The sequence below is a fragment of the Phyllobates terribilis genome, unplaced genomic scaffold (assembly GCF_046119375.1).
Source record: "Phyllobates terribilis strain yellow unplaced genomic scaffold, ASM4611937v1 Scaffold_213__1_contigs__length_3403324, whole genome shotgun sequence".
Taxonomy (NCBI): Eukaryota; Metazoa; Chordata; class Amphibia; order Anura; family Dendrobatidae; genus Phyllobates; species Phyllobates terribilis.
In genome coordinates, this window is record NW_027362973.1 from 1,467,110 (window position 1) to 1,483,536 (window position 16,427).

General features: G+C 45.0%; 12 non-coding genes across 12 annotated transcripts; all 12 read right to left on the bottom strand.

Annotated features, from left to right (window-relative positions):
* Nucleotides 1–934: 934 nt before the first annotated feature.
* LOC141213815 (U2 spliceosomal RNA) lies at nucleotides 935–1,125 on the bottom strand. Its single transcript, XR_012283152.1, has one exon. It is a non-coding gene; the product is annotated as a U2 spliceosomal RNA (small nuclear RNA).
* A 1,115-nt stretch (nucleotides 1,126–2,240) lies between these two features.
* LOC141213816 (U2 spliceosomal RNA) lies at nucleotides 2,241–2,431 on the bottom strand. The gene has a single exon (XR_012283153.1). It is a non-coding gene; the product is annotated as a U2 spliceosomal RNA (small nuclear RNA).
* A 1,115-nt stretch (nucleotides 2,432–3,546) lies between these two features.
* LOC141213817 (U2 spliceosomal RNA) lies at nucleotides 3,547–3,737 on the bottom strand. The gene has a single exon (XR_012283154.1). It is a non-coding gene; the product is annotated as a U2 spliceosomal RNA (small nuclear RNA).
* Nucleotides 3,738–4,852: 1,115 nt separating this feature from the next.
* Nucleotides 4,853–5,043, bottom strand: LOC141213818 (U2 spliceosomal RNA). The gene has a single exon (XR_012283155.1). It is a non-coding gene; the product is annotated as a U2 spliceosomal RNA (small nuclear RNA).
* A 1,112-nt stretch (nucleotides 5,044–6,155) lies between these two features.
* LOC141213810 (U2 spliceosomal RNA) lies at nucleotides 6,156–6,346 on the bottom strand. Its single transcript, XR_012283147.1, has one exon. It is a non-coding gene; the product is annotated as a U2 spliceosomal RNA (small nuclear RNA).
* Nucleotides 6,347–7,461: 1,115 nt separating this feature from the next.
* Nucleotides 7,462–7,652, bottom strand: LOC141213819 (U2 spliceosomal RNA). Its single transcript, XR_012283156.1, has one exon. It is a non-coding gene; the product is annotated as a U2 spliceosomal RNA (small nuclear RNA).
* Nucleotides 7,653–8,767: 1,115 nt separating this feature from the next.
* Nucleotides 8,768–8,958, bottom strand: LOC141213820 (U2 spliceosomal RNA). Its single transcript, XR_012283157.1, has one exon. It is a non-coding gene; the product is annotated as a U2 spliceosomal RNA (small nuclear RNA).
* A 1,115-nt stretch (nucleotides 8,959–10,073) lies between these two features.
* On the bottom strand, nucleotides 10,074–10,264 carry LOC141213822 (U2 spliceosomal RNA). Its single transcript, XR_012283159.1, has one exon. It is a non-coding gene; the product is annotated as a U2 spliceosomal RNA (small nuclear RNA).
* A 1,115-nt stretch (nucleotides 10,265–11,379) lies between these two features.
* LOC141213823 (U2 spliceosomal RNA) lies at nucleotides 11,380–11,570 on the bottom strand. The gene has a single exon (XR_012283160.1). It is a non-coding gene; the product is annotated as a U2 spliceosomal RNA (small nuclear RNA).
* Nucleotides 11,571–12,685: 1,115 nt separating this feature from the next.
* Nucleotides 12,686–12,876, bottom strand: LOC141213824 (U2 spliceosomal RNA). The gene has a single exon (XR_012283161.1). It is a non-coding gene; the product is annotated as a U2 spliceosomal RNA (small nuclear RNA).
* A 1,115-nt stretch (nucleotides 12,877–13,991) lies between these two features.
* Nucleotides 13,992–14,182, bottom strand: LOC141213825 (U2 spliceosomal RNA). Its single transcript, XR_012283162.1, has one exon. It is a non-coding gene; the product is annotated as a U2 spliceosomal RNA (small nuclear RNA).
* A 1,115-nt stretch (nucleotides 14,183–15,297) lies between these two features.
* On the bottom strand, nucleotides 15,298–15,488 carry LOC141213826 (U2 spliceosomal RNA). The gene has a single exon (XR_012283163.1). It is a non-coding gene; the product is annotated as a U2 spliceosomal RNA (small nuclear RNA).
* Between the last annotated feature and the right edge of the window lie 939 nt (nucleotides 15,489–16,427).

A 16,427-nucleotide genomic window follows, 5' to 3' on the forward strand; every position in this document is an offset into this window, starting at 1 on the left:
TCTTTAAACACAGCACCTTCACCCCCTGCTGTTCCCACCCGCCTCAACACCGTTGGAAGGGAGGAGAACCAATTAAGGCGGGGGGTGGGGTGGAACGAGCAGCTGTCTACCCTTAGCAGGAGGGCTCCTGATTACATACCTCTCCTGCTGCTGCTGCTGCTGGCTGTCCAGCAGCAGACTGAAGGTGGCTGCTGCTGTGCACAGGTATATAAAGGCTCAGAGCCTATTATGACACGCGCAGCCAGCGTTCCATTGCCACATTCCATCTACTGCAGGCAGGATACCTGGCTGGCTGAATGTCGCTGAGAAGCTCACAGAGACCGCCATAAGCAACAGTTTAACAGAATGCCACAGACTAATCAACCAAACTTTTTGGGTTGGGTTCTCTTTTATAGTCTGCAGGCATTAAATGAAAGAAGTCAGTGTTCCAGCAGAAGGAGACAACGTTTCAGAAAAGGCATTGTAGCAAACCAAAAAAGAAATTTTAAGCGCAGCAGAGTAACCAGCGCACATACCTGTTAGCTCAGGTGAGTTTAAAAGGCTGCTGTTGATAACAAGGGCATTTGCTAAATAGATGGTGTGTGTGCAACAATATACTGAAAGGTCAATTATATTGTGCAGCTTATCTCACCACCTGTAGTTATTTAGGTGAAAGCTCCAAAATGCTTGCCTAATATGTCTGTTTATCCAAAAGGAAGTAAAAAGGGAGAGCTAGAAAGATAGCATTGCATCACATTACATGGCAATGCAATGCACAGTTGCTGAAGTTGAACCAAAATGAGCTTGTAATCTGGCTTCTGCAACTTTGAACATGAAAAATCCAATGAGGAGAAGAAAAGCAAAGCCAAAGAGTCCATCAAAAATCCGACAAACAAGCAAAATGAACAAAAAACATTGAATTCAATTCTTTCTGATTTTAGAAACTGCATTAAAGAAGGGGTGCACCGGTCCTGGAGATACTGCAATACCAGGTCAATGCGTGGAGTGGACAGAGCAAGCTCTTTTTCCATCTCCCTGTTCTAAAAATCCATTTAATATATGGTCCCCAGATAGGGGACGTATCAGATATTAAACTGATAAGAACAGATACTACACTTGATCTTAGCCAAAAGGCCGAGAAGCGATAACCAGAATTGGTTTCAAACTACAGAGCCACCCAAGGATCCTGAAAAGTCCATTTGTGGAGATGAGCTCCTGGACTCCCGTTAAGAAGACATGTTGTCAACCTCTAGATCCCTTACATGCCTGCACTTTTCGGCTTGCTGCTGCTGCAATCCACGCGTTTTAGATCTGCATAACTCCACCTCTTTAAACACAGCACCTTCACCCCCTGCTGTTCCCACCCGCCTCAACACCGTTGGAAGGGAGGAGAACCAATTAAGGCGGGGGGTGGGGTGGAACGAGCAGCTGTCTACCCTTAGCAGGAGGGCTCCTGATTACATACCTCTCCTGCTGCTGCTGCTGCTGGCTGTCCAGCAGCAGACTGAAGGTGGCTGCTGCTGTGCACAGGTATATAAAGGCTCAGAGCCTATTATGACACGCGCAGCCAGCGTTCCATTGCCACATTCCATCTACTGCAGGCAGGATACCTGGCTGGCTGAATGTCGCTGAGAAGCTCACAGAGACCGCCATAAGCAACAGTTTAACAGAATGCCACAGACTAATCAACCAAACTTTTTGGGTTGGGTTCTCTTTTATAGTCTGCAGGCATTAAATGAAAGAAGTCAGTGTTCCAGCAGAAGGAGACAACGTTTCAGAAAAGGCATTGTAGCAAACCAAAAAAGAAATTTTAAGCGCAGCAGAGTAACCAGCGCACATACCTGTTAGCTCAGGTGAGTTTAAAAGGCTGCTGTTGATAACAAGGGCATTTGCTAAATAGATGGTGTGTGTGCAACAATATACTGAAAGGTCAATTATATTGTGCAGCTTATCTCACCACCTGTAGTTATTTAGGTGAAAGCTCCAAAATGCTTGCCTAATATGTCTGTTTATCCAAAAGGAAGTAAAAAGGGAGAGCTAGAAAGATAGCATTGCATCACATTACATGGCAATGCAATGCACAGTTGCTGAAGTTGAACCAAAATGAGCTTGTAATCTGGCTTCTGCAACTTTGAACATGAAAAATCCAATGAGGAGAAGAAAAGCAAAGCCAAAGAGTCCATCCCAAAATCCGACAAACAAGCAAAATGAACAAAAAACATTGAATTCAATTCTTTCTGATTTTAGAAACTGCATTAAAGAAGGGGTGCACCGGTCCTGGAGATACTGCAATACCAGGTCAATGCGTGGAGTGGACAGAGCAAGCTCTTTTTCCATCTCCCTGTTCTAAAAATCCATTTAATATATGGTCCCCAGATAGGGGACGTATCAGATATTAAACTGATAAGAACAGATACTACACTTGATCTTAGCCAAAAGGCCGAGAAGCGATAACCAGAATTGGTTTCAAACTACGGAGCCACCCAAGGATCCTGAAAAGTCCATTTGTGGAGATGAGCTCCTGGACTCCCGTTAAGAAGACATGTTGTCAACCTCTAGATCCCTTACATGCCTGCACTTTTCGGCTTGCTGCTGCTGCAATCCACGCGTTTTAGATCTGCATAACTCCACCTCTTTAAACACAGCACCTTCACCCCCTGCTGTTCCCACCCGCCTCAACACCGTTGGAAGGGAGGAGAACCAATTAAGGCGGGGGGTGGGGTGGAACGAGCAGCTGTCTACCCTTAGCAGGAGGGCTCCTGATTACATACCTCTCCTGCTGCTGCTGCTGCTGGCTGTCCAGCAGCAGACTGAAGGTGGCTGCTGCTGTGCACAGGTATATAAAGGCTCAGAGCCTATTATGACACGCGCAGCCAGCGTTCCATTGCCACATTCCATCTACTGCAGGCAGGATACCTGGCTGGCTGAATGTCGCTGAGAAGCTCACAGAGACCGCCATAAGCAACAGTTTAACAGAATGCCACAGACTAATCAACCAAACTTTTTGGGTTGGGTTCTCTTTTATAGTCTGCAGGCATTAAATGAAAGAAGTCAGTGTTCCAGCAGAAGGAGACAACGTTTCAGAAAAGGCATTGTAGCAAACCAAAAAAGAAATTTTAAGCGCAGCAGAGTAACCAGCGCACATACCTGTTAGCTCAGGTGAGTTTAAAAGGCTGCTGTTGATAACAAGGGCATTTGCTAAATAGATGGTGTGTGTGCAACAATATACTGAAAGGTCAATTATATTGTGCAGCTTATCTCACCACCTGTAGTTATTTAGGTGAAAGCTCCAAAATGCTTGCCTAATATGTCTGTTTATCCAAAAGGAAGTAAAAAGGGAGAGCTAGAAAGATAGCATTGCATCACATTACATGGCAATGCAATGCACAGTTGCTGAAGTTGAACCAAAATGAGCTTGTAATCTGGCTTCTGCAACTTTGAACATGAAAAATCCAATGAGGAGAAGAAAAGCAAAGCCAAAGAGTCCATCCCAAAATCCGACAAACAAGCAAAATGAACAAAAAACATTGAATTCAATTCTTTCTGATTTTAGAAACTGCATTAAAGAAGGGGTGCACCGGTCCTGGAGATACTGCAATACCAGGTCAATGCGTGGAGTGGACAGAGCAAGCTCTTTTTCCATCTCCCTGTTCTAAAAATCCATTTAATATATGGTCCCCAGATAGGGGACGTATCAGATATTAAACTGATAAGAACAGATACTACACTTGATCTTAGCCAAAAGGCCGAGAAGCGATAACCAGAATTGGTTTCAAACTACGGAGCCACCCAAGGATCCTGAAAAGTCCATTTGTGGAGATGAGCTCCTGGACTCCCGTTAAGAAGACATGCTGTCAACCTCTAGATCCCTTACATGCCTGCACTTTTCGGCTTGCTGCTGCTGCAATCCACGCGTTTTAGATCTGCATAACTCCACCTCTTTAAACACAGCACCTTCACCCCCTGCTGTTCCCACCCGCCTCAACACCGTTGGAAGGGAGGAGAACCAATTAAGGCGGGGGGTGGGGTGGAACGAGCAGCTGTCTAACCTTAGCAGGAGGGCTCCTGATTACATACCTCTCCTGCTGCTGCTGCTGCTGGCTGTCCAGCAGCAGACAGAAGGTGGCTGCTGCTGTGCACAGGTATATAAAGGCTCAGAGCCTATTATGACACGCGCAGCCAGCGTTCCATTGCCACATTCCATCTACTGCAGGCAGGATACCTGGCTGGCTGAATGTCGCTGAGAAGCTCACAGAGACGGCCATAAGCAACAGTTTAACAGAATGCCACAGACTAATCAACCAAACTTTTTGGGTTGGGTTCTCTTTTATAGTCTGCAGGCATTAAATGAAAGAAGTCAGTGTTCCAGCAGAAGGAGACAACGTTTCAGAAAAGGCATTGTAGCAAACCAAAAAAGAAATTTTAAGCGCAGCAGAGTAACCAGCGCACATACCTGTTAGCTCAGGTGAGTTTAAAAGGCTGCTGTTGATAACAAGGGCATTTGCTAAATAGATGGTGTGTGTGCAACAATATACTGAAAGGTCAATTATATTGTGCAGCTTATCTCACCACCTGTAGTTATTTAGGTGAAAGCTCCAAAATGCTTGCCTAATATGTCTGTTTATCCAAAAGGAAGTAAAAAGGGAGAGCTAGAAAGATAGCATTGCATCACATTACATGGCAATGCAATGCACAGTTGCTGAAGTTGAACCAAAATGAGCTTGTAATCTGGCTTCTGCAACTTTGAACATGAAAAATCCAATGAGGAGAAGAAAAGCAAAGCCAAAGAGTCCATCCCAAAATCCGACAAACAAGCAAAATGAACAAAAAACATTGAATTCAATTCTTTCTGATTTTAGAAACTGCATTAAAGAAGGGGTGCACCGGTCCTGGAGATACTGCAATACCAGGTCAATGCGTGGAGTGGACAGAGCAAGCTCTTTTTCCATCTCCCTGTTCTAAAAATCCATTTAATATATGGTCCCCAGATAGGGGACGTATCAGATATTAAACTGATAAGAACAGATACTACACTTGATCTTAGCCAAAAGGCCGAGAAGCGATAACCAGAATTGGTTTCAAACTACGGAGCCACCCAAGGATCCTGAAAAGTCCATTTGTGGAGATGAGCTCCTGGACTCCCGTTAAGAAGACATGTTGTCAACCTCTAGATCCCTTACATGCCTGCACTTTTCGGCTTGCTGCTGCTGCAATCCACGCGTTTTAGATCTGCATAACTCCACCTCTTTAAACACAGCACCTTCACCCCCTGCTGTTCCCACCCGCCTCAACACCGTTGGAAGGGAGGAGAACCAATTAAGGCGGGGGGTGGGGTGGAACGAGCAGCTGTCTACCCTTAGCAGGAGGGCTCCTGATTACATACCTCTCCTGCTGCTGCTGCTGGCTGTCCAGCAGCAGACTGAAGGTGGCTGCTGCTGTGCACAGGTATATAAAGGCTCAGAGCCTATTATGACACGCGCAGCCAGCGTTCCATTGCCACATTCCATCTACTGCAGGCAGGATACCTGGCTGGCTGAATGTCGCTGAGAAGCTCACAGAGACCGCCATAAGCAACAGTTTAACAGAATGCCACAGACTAGTCAACCAAACTTTTTGGGTTGGGTTCTCTTTTATAGTCTGCAGGCATTAAATGAAAGAAGTCAGTGTTCCAGCAGAAGGAGACAACGTTTCAGAAAAGGCATTGTAGCAAACCAAAAAAGAAATTTTAAGCGCAGCAGAGTAACCAGCGCACATACCTGTTAGCTCAGGTGAGTTTAAAAGGCTGCTGTTGATAACAAGGGCATTTGCTAAATAGATGGTGTGTGTGCAACAATATACTGAAAGGTCAATTATATTGTGCAGCTTATCTCACCACCTGTAGTTATTTAGGTGAAAGCTCCAAAATGCTTGCCTAATATGTCTGTTTATCCAAAAGGAAGTAAAAAGGGAGAGCTAGAAAGATAGCATTGCATCACATTACATGGCAATGCAATGCACAGTTGCTGAAGTTGAACCAAAATGAGCTTGTAATCTGGCTTCTGCAACTTTGAACATGAAAAATCCAATGAGGAGAAGAAAAGCAAAGCCAAAGAGTCCATCCCAAAATCCGACAAACAAGCAAAATGAACAAAAAACATTGAATTCAATTCTTTCTGATTTTAGAAACTGCATTAAAGAAGGGGTGCACCGGTCCTGGAGATACTGCAATACCAGGTCAATGCGTGGAGTGGACAGAGCAAGCTCTTTTTCCATCTCCCTGTTCTAAAAATCCATTTAATATATGGTCCCCAGATAGGGGACATATCAGATATTAAACTGATAAGAACAGATACTACACTTGATCTTAGCCAAAAGGCCGAGAAGCGATAACCAGAATTGGTTTCAAACTACGGAGCCACCCAAGGATCCTGAAAAGTCCATTTGTGGAGATGAGCTCCTGGACTCCCGTTAAGAAGACATGTTGTCAACCTCTAGATCCCTTACATGCCTGCACTTTTCGGCTTGCTGCTGCTGCAATCCACGCGTTTTAGATCTGCATAACTCCACCTCTTTAAACACAGCACCTTCACCCCCTGCTGTTCCCACCCGCCTCAACACCGTTGGAAGGGAGGAGAACCAATTAAGGCGGGGGGTGGGGTGGAACGAGCAGCTGTCTACCCTTAGCAGGAGGGCTCCTGATTACATACCTCTCCTGCTGCTGCTGCTGCTGGCTGTCCAGCAGCAGACTGAAGGTGGCTGCTGCTGTGCACAGGTATATAAAGGCTCAGAGCCTATTATGACACGCGCAGCCAGCGTTCCATTGCCACATTCCATCTACTGCAGGCAGGATACCTGGCTGGCTGAATGTCGCTGAGAAGCTCACAGAGACCGCCATAAGCAACAGTTTAACAGAATGCCACAGACTAATCAACCAAACTTTTTGGGTTGGGTTCTCTTTTATAGTCTGCAGGCATTAAATGAAAGAAGTCAGTGTTCCAGCAGAAGGAGACAACGTTTCAGAAAAGGCATTGTAGCAAACCAAAAAAGAAATTTTAAGCGCAGCAGAGTAACCAGCACACATACCTGTTAGCTCAGGTGAGTTTAAAAGGCTGCTGTTGATAACAAGGGCATTTGCTAAATAGATGGTGTGTGTGCAACAATATACTGAAAGGTCAATTATATTGTGCAGCTTATCTCAACACCTGTAGTTATTTAGGTGAAAGCTCCAAAATGCTTGCCTAATATGTCTGTTTATCCAAAAGGAAGTAAAAAGGGAGAGCTAGAAAGATAGCATTGCATCACATTACATGGCAATGCAATGCACAGTTGCTGAAGTTGAACCAAAATGAGCTTGTAATCTGGCTTCTGCAACTTTGAACATGAAAAATCCAATGAGGAGAAGAAAAGCAAAGCCAAAGAGTCCATCCCAAAATCCGACAAACAAGCAAAATGAACAAAAAACATTGAATTCAATTCTTTCTGATTTTAGAAACTGCATTAAAGAAGGGGTGCACCGGTCCTGGAGATACTGCAATACCAGGTCAATGCGTGGAGTGGACAGAGCAAGCTCTTTTTCCATCTCCCTGTTCTAAAAATCCATTTAATATATGGTCCCCAGATAGGGGACGTATCAGATATTAAACTGATAAGAACAGATACTACACTTGATCTTAGCCAAAAGGCCGAGAAGCGATAACCAGAATTGGTTTCAAACTACGGAGCCACCCAAGGATCCTGAAAAGTCCATTTGTGGAGATGAGCTCCTGGACTCCCGTTAAGAAGACATGTTGTCAACCTCTAGATCCCTTACATGCCTGCACTTTTCGGCTTGCTGCTGCTGCAATCCACGCGTTTTAGATCTGCATAACTCCACCTCTTTAAACACAGCACCTTCACCCCCTGCTGTTCCCACCCGCCTCAACACCGTTGGAAGGGAGGAGAACCAATTAAGGCGGGGGGTGGGGTGGAACGAGCAGCTGTCTACCCTTAGCAGGAGGGCTCCTGATTACATACCTCTCCTGCTGCTGCTGCTGCTGGCTGTCCAGCAGCAGACTGAAGGTGGCTGCTGCTGTGCACAGGTATATAAAGGCTCAGAGCCTATTATGACACGCGCAGCCAGCGTTCCATTGCCACATTCCATCTACTGCAGGCAGGATACCTGGCTGGCTGAATGTCGCTGAGAAGCTCACAGAGACCGCCATAAGCAACAGTTTAACAGAATGCCACAGACTAATCAACCAAACTTTTTGGGTTGGGTTCTCTTTTATAGTCTGCAGGCATTAAATGAAAGAAGTCAGTGTTCCAGCAGAGGGAGACAACGTTTCAGAAAAGGCATTGTAGCAAACCAAAAAAGAAATTTTAAGCGCAGCAGAGTAACCAGCGCACATACCTGTTAGCTCAGGTGAGTTTAAAAGGCTGCTGTTGATAACAAGGGCATTTGCTAAATAGATGGTGTGTGTGCAACAATATACTGAAAGGTCAATTATATTGTGCAGCTTATCTCACCACCTGTAGTTATTTAGGTGAAAGCTCCAAAATGCTTGCCTAATATGTCTGTTTATCCAAAAGGAAGTAAAAAGGGAGAGCTAGAAAGATAGCATTGCATCACATTACATGGCAATGCAATGCACAGTTGCTGAAGTTGAACCAAAATGAGCTTGTAATCTGGCTTCTGCAACTTTGAACATGAAAAATCCAATGAGGAGAAGAAAAGCAAAGCCAAAGAGTCCATCCCAAAATCCGACAAACAAGCAAAATGAACAAAAAACATTGAATTCAATTCTTTCTGATTTTAGAAACTGCATTAAAGAAGGGGTGCACCGGTCCTGGAGATACTGCAATACCAGGTCAATGCGTGGAGTGGACAGAGCAAGCTCTTTTTCCATCTCCCTGTTCTAAAAATCCATTTAATATATGGTCCCCAGATAGGGGACGTATCAGATATTAAACTGATAAGAACAGATACTACACTTGATCTTAGCCAAAAGGCCGAGAAGCGATAACCAGAATTGGTTTCAAACTACGGAGCCACCCAAGGATCCTGAAAAGTCCATTTGTGGAGATGAGCTCCTGGACTCCCGTTAAGAAGACATGTTGTCAACCTCTAGATCCCTTACATGCCTGCACTTTTCGGCTTGCTGCTGCTGCAATCCACGCGTTTTAGATCTGCATAACTCCACCTCTTTAAACACAGCACCTTCACCCCCTGCTGTTCCCACCCGCCTCAACACCGTTGGAAGGGAGGAGAACCAATTAAGGCGGGGGGTGGAGTGGAACGAGCAGCTGTCTACCCTTAGCAGGAGGGCTCCTGATTACATACCTCTCCTGCTGCTGCTGCTGCTGGCTGTCCAGCAGCAGACTGAAGGTGGCTGCTGCTGTGCACAGGTATATAAAGGCTCAGAGCCTATTATGACACGCGCAGCCAGCGTTCCATTGCCACATTCCATCTACTGCAGGCAGGATACCTGGCTGGCTGAATGTCGCTGAGAAGCTCACAGAGACCGCCATAAGCAACAGTTTAACAGAATGCCACAGACTAATCAACCAAACTTTTTGGGTTGGGTTCTCTTTTATAGTCTGCAGGCATTAAATGAAAGAAGTCAGTGTTCCAGCAGAAGGAGACAATGTTTCAGAAAAGGCATTGTAGCAAACCAAAAAAGAAATTTTAAGCGCAGCAGAGTAACCAGCGCACATACCTGTTAGCTCAGGTGAGTTTAAAAGGCTGCTGTTGATAACAAGGGCATTTGCTAAATAGATGGTGTGTGTGCAACAATATACTGAAAGGTCAATTATATTGTGCAGCTTATCTCACCACCTGTAGTTATTTAGGTGAAAGCTCCAAAATGCTTGCCTAATATGTCTGTTTATCCAAAAGGAAGTAAAAAGGGAGAGCTAGAAAGATAGCATTGCATCACATTACATGGCAATGCAATGCACAGTTGCTGAAGTTGAACCAAAATGAGCTTGTAATCTGGCTTCTGCAACTTTGAACATGAAAAATCCAATGAGGAGAAGAAAAGCAAAGCCAAAGAGTCCATCCCAAAATCCGACAAACAAGCAAAATGAACAAAAAACATTGAATTCAATTCTTTCTGATTTTAGAAACTGCATTAAAGAAGGGGTGCACCGGTCCTGGAGATACTGCAATACCAGGTCAATGCGTGGAGTGGACAGAGCAAGCTCTTTTTCCATCTCCCTGTTCTAAAAATCCATTTAATATATGGTCCCCAGATAGGGGACGTATCAGATATTAAACTGATAAGAACAGATACTACACTTGATCTTAGCCAAAAGGCCGAGAAGCGATAACCAGAATTGGTTTCAAACTACGGAGCCACCCAAGGATCCTGAAAAGTCCATTTGTGGAGATGAGCTCCTGGACTCCCGTTAAGAAGACATGTTGTCAACCTCTAGATCCCTTACATGCCTGCACTTTTCGGCTTGCTGCTGCTGCAATCCACGCGTTTTAGATCTGCATAACTCCACCTCTTTAAACACAGCACCTTCACCCCCTGCTGTTCCCACCCGCCTCAACACCGTTGGAAGGGAGGAGAACCAATTAAGGCGGGGGGTGGGGTGGAACGAGCAGCTGTCTACCCTTAGCAGGAGGGCTCCTGATTACATACCTCTCCTGCTGCTGCTGCTGCTGGCTGTCCAGCAGCAGACTGAAGGTGGCTGCTGCTGTGCACAGGTATATAAAGGCTCAGAGCCTATTATGACACGCGCAGCCAGCGTTCCATTGCCACATTCCATCTACTGCAGGCAGGATACCTGGCTGGCTGAATGTCGCTGAGAAGCTCACAGAGACCGCCATAAGCAACAGTTTAACAGAATGCCACAGACTAATCAACCAAACTTTTTGGGTTGGGTTCTCTTTTATAGTCTGCAGGCATTAAATGAAAGAAGTCAGTGTTCCAGCAGAAGGAGACAACGTTTCAGAAAAGGCATTGTAGCAAACCAAAAAAGAAATTTTAAGCGCAGCAGAGTAACCAGCACACATACCTGTTAGCTCAGGTGAGTTTAAAAGGCTGCTGTTGATAACAAGGGCATTTGCTAAATAGATGGTGTGTGTGCAACAATATACTGAAAGGTCAATTATATTGTGCAGCTTATCTCACCACCTGTAGTTATTTAGGTGAAAGCTCCAAAATGCTTGCCTAATATGTCTGTTTATCCAAAAGGAAGTAAAAAGGGAGAGCTAGAAAGATAGCATTGCATCACATTACATGGCAATGCAATGCACAGTTGCTGAAGTTGAACCAAAATGAGCTTGTAATCTGGCTTCTGCAACTTTGAACATGAAAAATCCAATGAGGAGAAGAAAAGCAAAGCCAAAGAGTCCATCCCAAAATCCGACAAACAAGCAAAATGAACAAAAAACATTGAATTCAATTCTTTCTGATTTTAGAAACTGCATTAAAGAAGGGGTGCACCGGTCCTGGAGATACTGCAATACCAGGTCAATGCGTGGAGTGGACAGAGCAAGCTCTTTTTCCATCTCCCTGTTCTAAAAATCCATTTAATATATGGTCCCCAGATAGGGGACGTATCAGATATTAAACTGATAAGAACAGATACTACACTTGATCTTAGCCAAAAGGCCGAGAAGCGATAACCAGAATTGGTTTCAAACTACGGAGCCACCCAAGGATCCTGAAAAGTCCATTTGTGGAGATGAGCTCCTGGACTCCCGTTAAGAAGACATGTTGTCAACCTCTAGATCCCTTACATGCCTGCACTTTTCGGCTTGCTGCTGCTGCAATCCACGCGTTTTAGATCTGCATAACTCCACCTCTTTAAACACAGCACCTTCACCCCCTGCTGTTCCCACCCGCCTCAACACCGTTGGAAGGGAGGAGAACCAATTAAGGCGGGGGGTGGGGTGGAACGAGCAGCTGTCTACCCTTAGCAGGAGGGCTCCTGATTACATACCTCTCCTGCTGCTGCTGCTGCTGGCTGTCCAGCAGCAGACTGAAGGTGGCTGCTGCTGTGCACAGGTATATAAAGGCTCAGAGCCTATTATGACACGCGCAGCCAGCGTTCCATTGCCACATTCCATCTACTGCAGGCAGGATACCTGGCTGGCTGAATGTCGCTGAGAAGCTCACAGAGACCGCCATAAGCAACAGTTTAACAGAATGCCACAGACTAATCAACCAAACTTTTTGGGTTGGGTTCTCTTTTATAGTCTGCAGGCATTAAATGAAAGAAGTCAGTGTTCCAGCAGAGGGAGACAACGTTTCAGAAAAGGCATTGTAGCAAACCAAAAAAGAAATTTTAAGCGCAGCAGAGTAACCAGCGCACATACCTGTTAGCTCAGGTGAGTTTAAAAGGCTGCTGTTGATAACAAGGGCATTTGCTAAATAGATGGTGTGTGTGCAACAATATACTGAAAGGTCAATTATATTGTGCAGCTTATCTCACCACCTGTAGTTATTTAGGTGAAAGCTCCAAAATGCTTGCCTAATATGTCTGTTTATCCAAAAGGAAGTAAAAAGGGAGAGCTAGAAAGATAGCATTGCATCACATTACATGGCAATGCAATGCACAGTTGCTGAAGTTGAACCAAAATGAGCTTGTAATCTGGCTTCTGCAACTTTGAACATGAAAAATCCAATGAGGAGAAGAAAAGCAAAGCCAAAGAGTCCATCCCAAAATCCGACAAACAAGCAAAATGAACAAAAAACATTGAATTCAATTCTTTCTGATTTTAGAAACTGCATTAAAGAAGGGGTGCACCGGTCCTGGAGATACTGCAATACCAGGTCAATGCGTGGAGTGGACAGAGCAAGCTCTTTTTCCATCTCCCTGTTCTAAAAATCCATTTAATATATGGTCCCCAGATAGGGGACGTATCAGATATTAAACTGATAAGAACAGATACTACACTTGATCTTAGCCAAAAGGCCGAGAAGCGATAACCAGAATTGGTTTCAAACTACGGAGCCACCCAAGGATCCTGAAAAGTCCATTTGTGGAGATGAGCTCCTGGACTCCCGTTAAGAAGACATGTTGTCAACCTCTAGATCCCTTACATGCCTGCACTTTTCGGCTTGCTGCTGCTGCAATCCACGCGTTTTAGATCTGCATAACTCCACCTCTTTAAACACAGCACCTTCACCCCCTGCTGTTCCCACCCGCCTCAACACCGTTGGAAGGGAGGAGAACCAATTAAGGCGGGGGGTGGAGTGGAACGAGCAGCTGTCTACCCTTAGCAGGAGGGCTCCTGATTACATACCTCTCCTGCTGCTGCTGCTGCTGGCTGTCCAGCAGCAGACTGAAGGTGGCTGCTGCTGTGCACAGGTATATAAAGGCTCAGAGCCTATTATGACACGCGCAGCCAGCGTTCCATTGCCACATTCCATCTACTGCAGGCAGGATACCTGGCTGGCTGAATGTCGCTGAGAAGCTCACAGAGACCGCCATAAGCAACAGTTTAACAGAATGCCACAGACTAATCAACCAAACTTTTTGGGTTGGGTTCTCTTTTATAGTCTGCAGGCATTAAATGAAAGAAGTCAGTGTTCCAGCAGAAGGAGACAATGTTTCAGAAAAGGCATTGTAGCAAACCAAAAAAGAAATTTTAAGCGCAGCAGAGTAACCAGCGCACATACCTGTTAGCTCAGGTGAGTTTAAAAGGCTGCTGTTGATAACAAGGGCATTTGCTAAATAGATGGTGTGTGTGCAACAATATACTGAAAGGTCAATTATATTGTGCAGCTTATCTCACCACCTGTAGTTATTTAGGTGAAAGCTCCAAAATGCTTGCCTAATATGTCTGTTTATCCAAAAGGAAGTAAAAAGGGAGAGCTAGAAAGATAGCATTGCATCACATTACATGGCAATGCAATGCACAGTTGCTGAAGTTGAACCAAAATGAGCTTGTAATCTGGCTTCTGCAACTTTGAACATGAAAAATCCAATGAGGAGAAGAAAAGCAAAGCCAAAGAGTCCATCCCAAAATCCGACAAACAAGCAAAATGAACAAAAAACATTGAATTCAATTCTTTCTGATTTTAGAAACTGCATTAAAGAAGGGGTGCACCGGTCCTGGAGATACTGCAATACCAGGTCAATGCGTGGAGTGGACAGAGCAAGCTCTTTTTCCATCTCCCTGTTCTAAAAATCCATTTAATATATGGTCCCCAGATAGGGGACGTATCAGATATTAAACTGATAAGAACAGATACTACACTTGATCTTAGCCAAAAGGCCGAGAAGCGATAACCAGAATTGGTTTCAAACTACGGAGCCACCCAAGGATCCTGAAAAGTCCATTTGTGGAGATGAGCTCCTGGACTCCCGTTAAGAAGACATGTTGTCAACCTCTAGATCCCTTACATGCCTGCACTTTTCGGCTTGCTGCTGCTGCAATCCACGCGTTTTAGATCTGCATAACTCCACCTCTTTAAACACAGCACCTTCACCCCCTGCTGTTCCCACCCGCCTCAACACCGTTGGAAGGGAGGAGAACCAATTAAGGCGGGGGGTGGGGTGGAACGAGCAGCTGTCTACCCTTAGCAGGAGGGCTCCTGATTACATACCTCTCCTGCTGCTGCTGCTGCTGGCTGTCCAGCAGCAGACTGAAGGTGGCTGCTGCTGTGCACAGGTATATAAAGGCTCAGAGCCTATTATGACACGCGCAGCCAGCGTTCCATTGCCACATTCCATCTACTGCAGGCAGGATACCTGGCTGGCTGAATGTCGCTGAGAAGCTCACAGAGACCGCCATAAGCAACAGTTTAACAGAATGCCACAGACTAATCAACCAAACTTTTTGGGTTGGGTTCTCTTTTATAGTCTGCAGGCATTAAATGAAAGAAGTCAGTGTTCCAGCAGAAGGAGACAACGTTTCAGAAAAGGCATTGTAGCAAACCAAAAAAGAAATTTTAAGCGCAGCAGAGTAACCAGCACACATACCTGTTAGCTCAGGTGAGTTTAAAAGGCTGCTGTTGATAACAAGGGCATTTGCTAAATAGATGGTGTGTGTGCAACAATATACTGAAAGGTCAATTATATTGTGCAGCTTATCTCACCACCTGTAGTTATTTAGGTGAAAGCTCCAAAATGCTTGCCTAATATGTCTGTTTATCCAAAAGGAAGTAAAAAGGGAGAGCTAGAAAGATAGCATTGCATCACATTACATGGCAATGCAATGCACAGTTGCTGAAGTTGAACCAAAATGAGCTTGTAATCTGGCTTCTGCAACTTTGAACATGAAAAATCCAATGAGGAGAAGAAAAGCAAAGCCAAAGAGTCCATCCCAAAATCCGACAAACAAGCAAAATGAACAAAAAACATTGAATTCAATTCTTCCTGATTTTAGAAACTGCATTAAAGAAGGGGTGCACCGGTCCTGGAGATACTGCAATACCAGGTCAATGCGTGGAGTGGACAGAGCAAGCTCTTTTTCCATCTCCCTGTTCTAAAAATCCATTTAATATATGGTCCCCAGATAGGGGACGTATCAGATATTAAACTGATAAGAACAGATACTACACTTGATCTTAGCCAAAAGGCCGAGAAGCGATAACCAGAATTGGTTTCAAACTACGGAGCCACCCAAGGATCCTGAAAAGTCCATTTGTGGAGATGAGCTCCTGGACTCCCGTTAAGAAGACATGTTGTCAACCTCTAGATCCCTTACATGCCTGCACTTTTCGGCTTGCTGCTGCTGCAATCCACGCGTTTTAGATCTGCATAACTCCACCTCTTTAAACACAGCACCTTCACCCCCTGCTGTTCCCACCCGCCTCAACACCGTTGGAAGGGAGGAGAACCAATTAAGGCGGGGGGTGGGGTGGAACGAGCAGCTGTCTACCCTTAGCAGGAGGGCTCCTGATTACATACCTCTCCTGCTGCTGCTGCTGCTGGCTGTCCAGCAGCAGACTGAAGGTGGCTGCTGCTGTGCACAGGTATATAAAGGCTCAGAGCCTATTATGACACGCGCAGCCAGCGTTCCATTGCCACATTCCATCTACTGCAGGCAGGATACCTGGCTGGCTGAATGTCGCTGAGAAGCTCACAGAGACCGCCATAAGCAACAGTTTAACAGAATGCCACAGACTAATCAACCAAACTTTTTGGGTTGGGTTCTCTTTTATAGTCTGCAGGCATTAAATGAAAGAAGTCAGTGTTCCAGCAGAGGGAGACAACGTTTCAGAAAAGGCATTGTAGCAAACCAAAAAAGAAATTTTAAGCGCAGCAGAGTAACCAGCGCACATACCTGTTAGCTCAGGTGAGTTTAAAAGGCTGCTGTTGATAACAAGGGCATTTGCTAAATAGATGGTGTGTGTGCAACAATATACTGAAAGGTCAATTATATTGTGCAGCTTATCTCACCACCTGTAGTTATTTAGGTGAAAGCTCCAAAATGCTTGCCTAATATGTCTGTTTATCCAAAAGGAAGTAAAAAGGGAGAGCTAGAAAGATAGCATTGCATCACATTACATGGCAATGCAATGCACAGT